General features: G+C 41.9%; 1 long non-coding RNA gene across 1 annotated transcript; it reads right to left on the bottom strand.

Moving 5' to 3' along the window:
* Positions 1-2,869: 2,869 nt before the first annotated feature.
* Positions 2,870-7,049, bottom strand: LOC113611949 (uncharacterized). Its single transcript, XR_003429653.1, has 2 exons — positions 6,948-7,049; positions 2,870-3,786 (listed from the first exon to the last, which is right to left on the bottom strand). It is a non-coding gene; the product is annotated as an uncharacterized LOC113611949 (long non-coding RNA).
* Positions 7,050-7,878: the final 829 nt, after the last annotated feature.

A 7,878-nucleotide genomic window follows, 5' to 3' on the forward strand; every position in this document is an offset into this window, starting at 1 on the left:
CATATATGGCCTTTATTATGTTGAGGTAGTTTCCCTCTATGCCCTTTTTCTGGAGAGTTTTTCTCATAAATGGTGTTGAATTTTGTCAAAAACTTTTTCTGGATCTATTGAGATGATCATATGGTTTTTATTCCTTAATTTGTTAATGTGGTGTATCACATTGATTGATTTGTGTATATTGAAGAGTCCTTGCATCTCTGGGATAAACCCCACCTGATCATGGTGTATGATCCTTTTAATGTGCTGTTGGATCCTCTTTGCTAGTATTTTGTTGAGGATTTTTGCATCTGTGTTCATCAGTGATATTGGTCTATAATTTTCTTTTTTTGTGATATCTTTTTCTGGTTTTGGTATCAGGGTGATGGTGGCTTTGTAGAATGAATTTGGGAGTGTTTCTCCCTCTGCAATTTTTTGGAAGAGTTTGAGAAGGATCAGCATTAGCTCTTCTCTGAATGTTTGATAGAATTCGCCCATGAAGCCATCTGGTCCTGGACTTTTGTTTGTTGGAAGATTTTTAATTATGGTTTCAATTTCATTGCTTGTCATAAGTCTGTTTATATTTTCTAAATCTTCCTGGTTCAGTCTTGGAAAATTGTACCTTTTCAAGTATTTCTTCGTGGTTGTCCATTTTATTGGCATATTGTTGTTTGTAGTAGTCTCTTATAATCCTTTGTATTTCTGCAATGTCAGTTGTGATTTCTCCTTTTTCATTTCTAATTTTATTGATTTGCATTCTCTCCCTTTTTTTCTTGATGAGTCTGGCTAAGTGTTTATCAATTTTGTGTATCTTCTCAAAGAACCAGCTTTTAGTTTTATTGATCTTTGCTATTGTTTTCTTCATTTCTATTTCATTTGTTTCTGCTCTGACCTTTATGATTTCATTCCTTCTACTGACTTCGGATTTTCTTTGTTCTTCTTTCTCTAGTTGTTTTAAGTGTAGGGTTAGATTGTTTATTTGAGATTTTTCTTGTTTCTTGAGGTGAGATTGAATTGCTATAAACTTCCCCCTTAGAACTGCTTCTGCTGCGTCCCATAAGTTTTCAGTTGTCGTGTTTTCATTGTCATTTGTGTCTATGTAATTTTTGATTTCCTCTTTGATTTCTTCAGTGATCTCTTGGTTATTTAGTAGCGCACTGTTTAGCCTCCATGTATTTGTGTTTTTTACAGTTTTTTTCCTGTAATTGACTTCCACTCTCATAGTGTGGTGGTCAGAAAAGATGCTTGATATGATTTTAATTTTCTTAAATTTTCCGGGGCTTGATTTGTGACCCAAGATGTGATCTATCCTGGAGAATGTTCCATGTGCACTTGAGAAGAAAGTGTATTCTGCCACTTTTGGGTGGAATGTTCTATAAATATCAATTAAATCTATCTGGTCTATTGTGTCATTTAAAGCTTGTGTTTCCTTATTTATTTTCTGTTTGGATGATCTGTCCATTGGTGTAAGTGAGGTGTTAAAGTCCCCTACTATTATTGTGTTACTGTTGATTTCTCCTTTCACGGTTGTTAGCATTTTCCTTATGTATTGAGGTGCTCCTATCTTGGGTGCATAAACATTTATAATTGTTATATCTCCTTCTTGGATTGATCCTTTGATCATTATGTAGTGTCCCTCCTTATCTCTCATAAGAGTCTTTATTTTAAAGTCTATTTTATCTGATATGAGTATTGCTACTCCAGCTTTTTTTGATTTCCATTTGCATGGAATATCTTTTTCCATCCCTTCACTTTCAGTCTGTATGTGTCCCTAGGTCTGAAGTGGGTCTCTTGTAGACGGCATATATATGGGTCTTGTTTTTGTATCCATTCAGCCAGACTGTTTCTTTGGCTTGGGGCATTTAATCCATTTACATTCAAGGTTATTATCGATATGTATGTTCCTATTACCATTTTCTTAATTGTTTTGCGTTTGTTTTTGTGGGTCTTTTCCTTCTCTTGTGTTTCCCACCTAGAGAAGTTTCTTTAGCATTTGTTGTAGAGCTGGTTTGGTGATGCTGAATTCTCTTAACTTTTGCTTGTCTGAAAAGCTTTTAATTTCTCCATTGAATCTGAATGAGATCCTTGCTGGGTAGAATAATCTTGGTTGTAGGTTTTTCTCTTTCATCACTTTAAGTACATCCTGCCACTCTCTTCTGGCCTGCAGAGTTTCTGCTGCAAAATCTGTTGATAACCTTATGGGGATTCCTTTGTATGTTATTTTTTGGTTTTTCCCTTGCTGCTTTTAATATTTTTTCTTTGAATTTAATTTTTGATAGTTTGATTAATATGTGTCTTGGTGTGTTTTTCCTAGGGTTTATCCTGTATGGGACTCTCTGTGCTTCCTGGACTTGGGCGGCTATTTCTTTTCCCATGTTAGGGAAGTTTTAAACTATAATCTCTTCAAATATTTTCTTAGACCCTTTCTTTTTCTCTTCTCCTTCTGGGACCCCTACTGTTCGAATGTTGGAGCATTTAGTGTTGTCCCAGAGGTCTCTGAGATTGTCTTCAAATTCTTTTCATTCTTTTTTCTTTATTCTGCTCCTTGGCAGTTATTTCCACCATTTTGGCTTCCAGCTCACTTATTCGTTCTTCTGCCTCAGTTATTCTGTTATTGATTCCTTCTAGTGTATTTTTCATTTCAGTTATTGTGTTGTTCATCTCTGTTTCTTTGTTCTTTATTTCTTCTAGATCTTTGTTAAACAAATTTCTTGTATTTTCTCAAGGCATGCCTCCATTCTATTGCCGAGATTCGGGATCATCTTTACCATCATTACTCTGAATTCTTTTTCAGGTAGATTGCCTGTTTCCTCTTAATTTATTTGGTCTTGTAGGTTTTTACCTTGCTCCTTCATCTGTGACAATTTTTTTTTGCCCTCTCATTTTCTAGTTTTTCTGAGTAGGATTGTGTTCCCGTCTTACTGGTTGTTTGGCCTGAGGCTTCCAACACTGGAGTTTGTAGGCTGTTGGGTAGAGCTGAGTCTTGGTGCTGAGGTGAGGACCTCCATGATACATCACTCCAGTGAATATTCCCTGGGGTCTGAGGTTCTCTGTTAGTCCAGTGGTTCGGACTCGGAGCTCCCACCTCAGGAGCTTCGCCCGACCCCTGGCAGTTCACTTGGGGGTTCCTCCCATCTCCTTGGGCATCAGGGTGCCCCACCAGTGGCCGGCAGTCACCCTAGTTGTGGGGAGATGCTAACTTGGCGTCTTCCCACACCGCCATCTTGACTCCGCCCCCTCTAGCCCCTAGTTATTGAGATCTAATGTCATTTCCTCAGCAAAGCCTTACTTGCCCCACAGACATGGTCAGGTGCCTGAGTTTACATTCTCATGGTGCCCTGTACTTCTCTAGTGTGGCATTTATTGGTATTTATAGTTCTACATTTGTTTTTTTCGTATTGCTCAATGTTTGTCTCCTTGTGTTAGTTTGGGTAGTGCTCAGCTGCAAGTAATAGAAAACTTGACTGATTGTAGTTTAAATACATGAGGGTTTATTTATCTCCCACAACAAGACAGGACATCCAGCAATGGTCGAATGGCTCAATCATGCCACACAGGACTCAGACTACTTTTCTCTTCTTTCGCTGCTGTCTATAGCAAGTATATTCCAGTCCTCATGTTTACAAGATGACTGCTGCTTCTCAGGCATAGCATCTGTATTCCAACCAGAGAGAGAGGAGAAGAGGAAAAGTGAGCATCAGTTGACTACCGTTTATGTCTCATGGCCAGAACTGGGTCACATGGCAACTTCTGGTTGCAAAGGAGTCTTAAAAAGTTAAGTTGTTGTTGTTGCGGGTTAGTGTTTACAACCTATAGAATAGAGCCAAGTCAGAGAGAAAGGGTAAGCCAATTAAAGTGGACCAACCTCTAGTGCCTTCCCTACTCCCTTGTTGAAGTTCAGTAAGAGAGGAGGGACCGTGTTTCTTTTGTTCGCCATTGCGGTAGGTCCACCTTGTATAATATCTGTCCCATTGTAGATACCTGGTAAGCATTTTGTTAAATGTTAATAAATGAATTCTAGCAGAGAGCACCTCCCACTCTAGGTCTTAAGAGGGACCAGAAGAGGATAGATGGATCAATGCCATCTTACCACTATGGGTAAGAAGAATTTAAAGTGGACACCATCAGAGGTCCCACTAGCCTTTACATTGCCTTTGCATGAATTAGGAAAAGGCACCCACCCCTTCCTCAAGACACATTACTGCCATCTACTGGAAAATTATCTTCATAAAATGGCAAATCTACCACACCTATTTTGAATGGTGCCCCCATAGGTGCAGTGAGGTCATTCACCAAACCACCTGCACAGCCACATGCGGCCACCTTGCAGGAAACATATGCATGCATTACCAGTGGGTAGAGGTGGCCAATGAAGAAGCCATCACACCTGCCTCTGGAAGCAGAGGAGGGGGGCCCTTCCTGTGGAGCAAGCCTGAAGGTTTTACCAGGGCTGATGAGAGCTTGCCGTATGTAAAGACTTACTATTCTGAGGTAGCAGGGGTATGGTAAGAAGACCAGAAGGTGTGTTTGAGTTCCACTCTTCACTTTCTGCCTCTATAATACTGTTAGAATCACTTAATCCTTCTAAATTTCTGTTTCCTCATCTCTAAATTAGAGACAAGAACTCCTGTCTCAAGAGATGTGTTTTGAGTATCCAATGAGATAGTGTACATGAAAGGGTTTGGGAATCTGCTCAGCATTAGATAAATGTCAGCAATTGTCAGCATGGAGAGCTGATAGGAAATACTGAGTGAGTGTTCCAATCTTATCTCTACCACTGCCCAGCTACATGGCCTTGGGCATGTTTCTTAATTTCTCTGGGGCTCAGTCTTCTTATCTGTAAAATAGGTCTGATGATATTAGAATCTACTGCCCAGGAAATTTGTGAAGATTAAAAATAGTAGTAAGTGTTCAATAAATGTTAACTACTAACTTTAAGGCAATTGTGCCTTGTATGATACTCTGCATTTTACAGGCAGTATTTCATTGAAATTGTTAAATAAGTCACCTTTCACTTTTGGGGAAACAAAAACCAGAAAATGAAATGTAACAAGGTTCCTAGGCCTTTTTGCAAAGAGAGTCAAGACTGTGGGAAAAGAGTGAATCAGCATATTTCTGTGACTCAGGGTCTGTTGTGATGTCTCTGCTGTGTGAAAAGGAAACCTCTTTTTGGTGGACCTTCTCCTCCCCTTCCCCACCCCACCCCACCCCACCTCCAAACACTCTTGGCCAAATCTGGATGCTGGTCCTACTAGGTTGTAGCTAAATTTTCTCACTAAGTTGGTTAGTGAGATTGATTTCAGTGAAATTTCATTATTTTACAAAGCAAAAAAGAACCAAAGGGAAGAAGGCCAGCCAGGCAGGCAGGGTAGGTCAGGAGGAATCTTGTTTCTTATGTGTTCTCGTTCTCCCTTCCACACCGTCCTCCACAGCCCCTCCGGGATAGAGCCCTGTGACTTCAGAGGAAATCTGTCAGATACTGGAGCAGGGAAACAGTAGGGCAGAGGATTTTGAAATAGAAAGCAAGCAACAAACTTGTGAATTCAAGTGCTGTTATAATAGCTGGCTCTCTCGTACACAGTCTCCGAGAGCCCAGTGGGTCTGTCTGGTAACAATATTTTATCCTGTCCTCTTTTCCATTTGTCTCCCCTTCACCACTGTAATGACCCTCCCCCTAATCTCTTCAGGGTATAGGATTATGGGGGAAACAAGATGTTTTCCCTTCGCATTTCGCTGGGGTGAATAGTACTTCATTTTCCTTCCTTCTGCCCCACAGAAGGAAAGCTACGTTGAGCACCTGAACTCCTGGGCTTGGCTGCTCTGTGGCCTGAAGCTGACATCTTTTGTGCATGTCATGGTTTATAGTAGAGTGGTTAAAACTCAGCTCCCATTCTGGTGACTAAATTTTATTGACTTTTCCAGGGCCTGTGGTGGGACTGACATGTCCCCCATTTAATTACTTCCTCCTTTTTGACAGCAGATTGAGTTAACCAGAGGACACGCAGGTGGCTCTGGGGCCAGGGAACTTGGAGTGGCCATGGCGAGGCAGCTGAGAGGGGGCCAGGGTGAGCACAGGCTGGGGATGTAACAACCTGCTGGCAGTTGTGAGCTGTGGTTTTACGGTTGCACTGGGGGCAATAACCAAACAGTGGGGCTTTTGGACTAATTTGAAGAATGCTTTACATAAATCCCAGCTGCTAGCCATATGTCCGACCCGTGTAGAGGGGAGGGTGTATTTCCCTGAGCTCTTGTTTCCTTCCCTGGAAATCAAGACTAACCGAGCCTCTAAGTGCCTAGCCCCAGCCTTTAGGGGAAGATGGTCGGCCACAAAAGCTTGAGCTGATTTAATCCCAACCTAAATTTATATTATGCTTTACCACATTTTCCCTTCCAATAACGTTGTGTCATTTTGTCCTAATAAAACCCCACAGTATAAGCCAGGTAGGAATCCTCCATTTACAGATGAGAACACCGAGGCCCAGAGAGCCTGTGACCAATAATAAGAGCAAACAGGTTGGCACTTACTAGGTGTCAGGCAGGTTTCTAGACCGTTCAGAGATATTAATCCATTTCATGCTTGTATCAGTCCCAAAAGGCAGGTACCATTATTATCCCTGCTTCATTGAAGAGGGAACTGGGTCCAGAGACGTTACTTAACTTTCCCATGGTCACACAGCTAGCAAGTAGTGGAGCTGGAATTTAAACCCAGGTGGCGTGGCTCCAGAATCTATATTATAACCATTGTGCATGCCGCCAGCCAGCTTGGCGGTGACAGCTGGAACTCACATGCAGGCACTCACATTCCAAGTTCAGGTTTTCCCCTGGCCACACCCCTCCTCTGCAATTTGCTCCTTAAAGATCCTTAATTCCTGAAAGCATTGGTGCAGCCATCTAGGTTTGGACTCTTTTCATCTGGTATTGCGAAGTCTTTCACTTAAATTTATTTGATTAATCCCACCCTACCTACTTACCATGAAGTCAGAGGCATACCCAGTCCAAAGGAGCTGTAATGCGTTAGGAGATTACTCCCAAACCGAGACTTTGGAAAAATACAGGTATCTAGGTGTTGGAAGTTGTAAAGCTTGGCAGCCTAATGCCTGGAACAGGTATTTTCTCTCTCCTCCTTCCCTGGGAAGACTGGGTGTGGCTCTCACAGGACTGGCTGATTTTGTGAGCAAACGCGCTCCCAACTTTCACACACCCAGAGAGTCGGCCTCTGCCTTTGGGAAAAGGTCACTCCAGGCCTGACTTCCCTGACAAGTATGGGTTTCTTAACTAAGGTGTCTCCACCAGCCTGTGGTAAGTGTGAACCAACCAGGCGGAATGGAGGGAGCTGTTTGCATGCGATAGTATCTTCAGCTGCCCAACTTTCTCGCAAGAGAAAACCAGTAAAAGCTTTGCTCCGCATTCACTGCTGCCCCAAGGAAAATCTCTGGGTGTGTCCAGATTTTATTATTTCATAGCCAAAACCAAATGTAGACCAAACCCAAATTAGATTTTATGACTCCCACTTTCAGTTCTGAATAGCAGTTTCCTTTCCTCATTTGCAAAATAACTCTGCAGCCACGTGTTGGGTGACATGAAACAACACAACACAACTGGCTGAGAAACCACAAACATTGACTACTAGAAAGAGAAGAGCAAGATGGTTTGGGTCGTAGTCATCGTTAGTCATATTTATTTAATTTGGGGGCGATGGTCTATTCCTCTAGGCTGGATTCCCCCAGAAGCCGACTTTGTGACAAGGATTTGGGTGCATGTAGTTCCTTTGGGAGGTGATTCCAGGAAGTATCACTAAGGGGTGGAGAAGTGAGACAGAGAAGAGAAGGAAACCAACTCATAGTGTCAAAACTGGTTACCACTGTAGGCGACAATCCTGCTGGGGATCCCAGGGAGATGGTA

The sequence above is a fragment of the Aethalodelphis obliquidens genome, unplaced genomic scaffold (assembly GCF_003676395.1).
Source record: "Aethalodelphis obliquidens isolate GAN/ISIS:26980383/991018 unplaced genomic scaffold, ASM367639v1 scaffold71, whole genome shotgun sequence".
In the NCBI taxonomy this organism is placed as follows: Eukaryota; Metazoa; Chordata; class Mammalia; order Artiodactyla; family Delphinidae; genus Aethalodelphis; species Aethalodelphis obliquidens.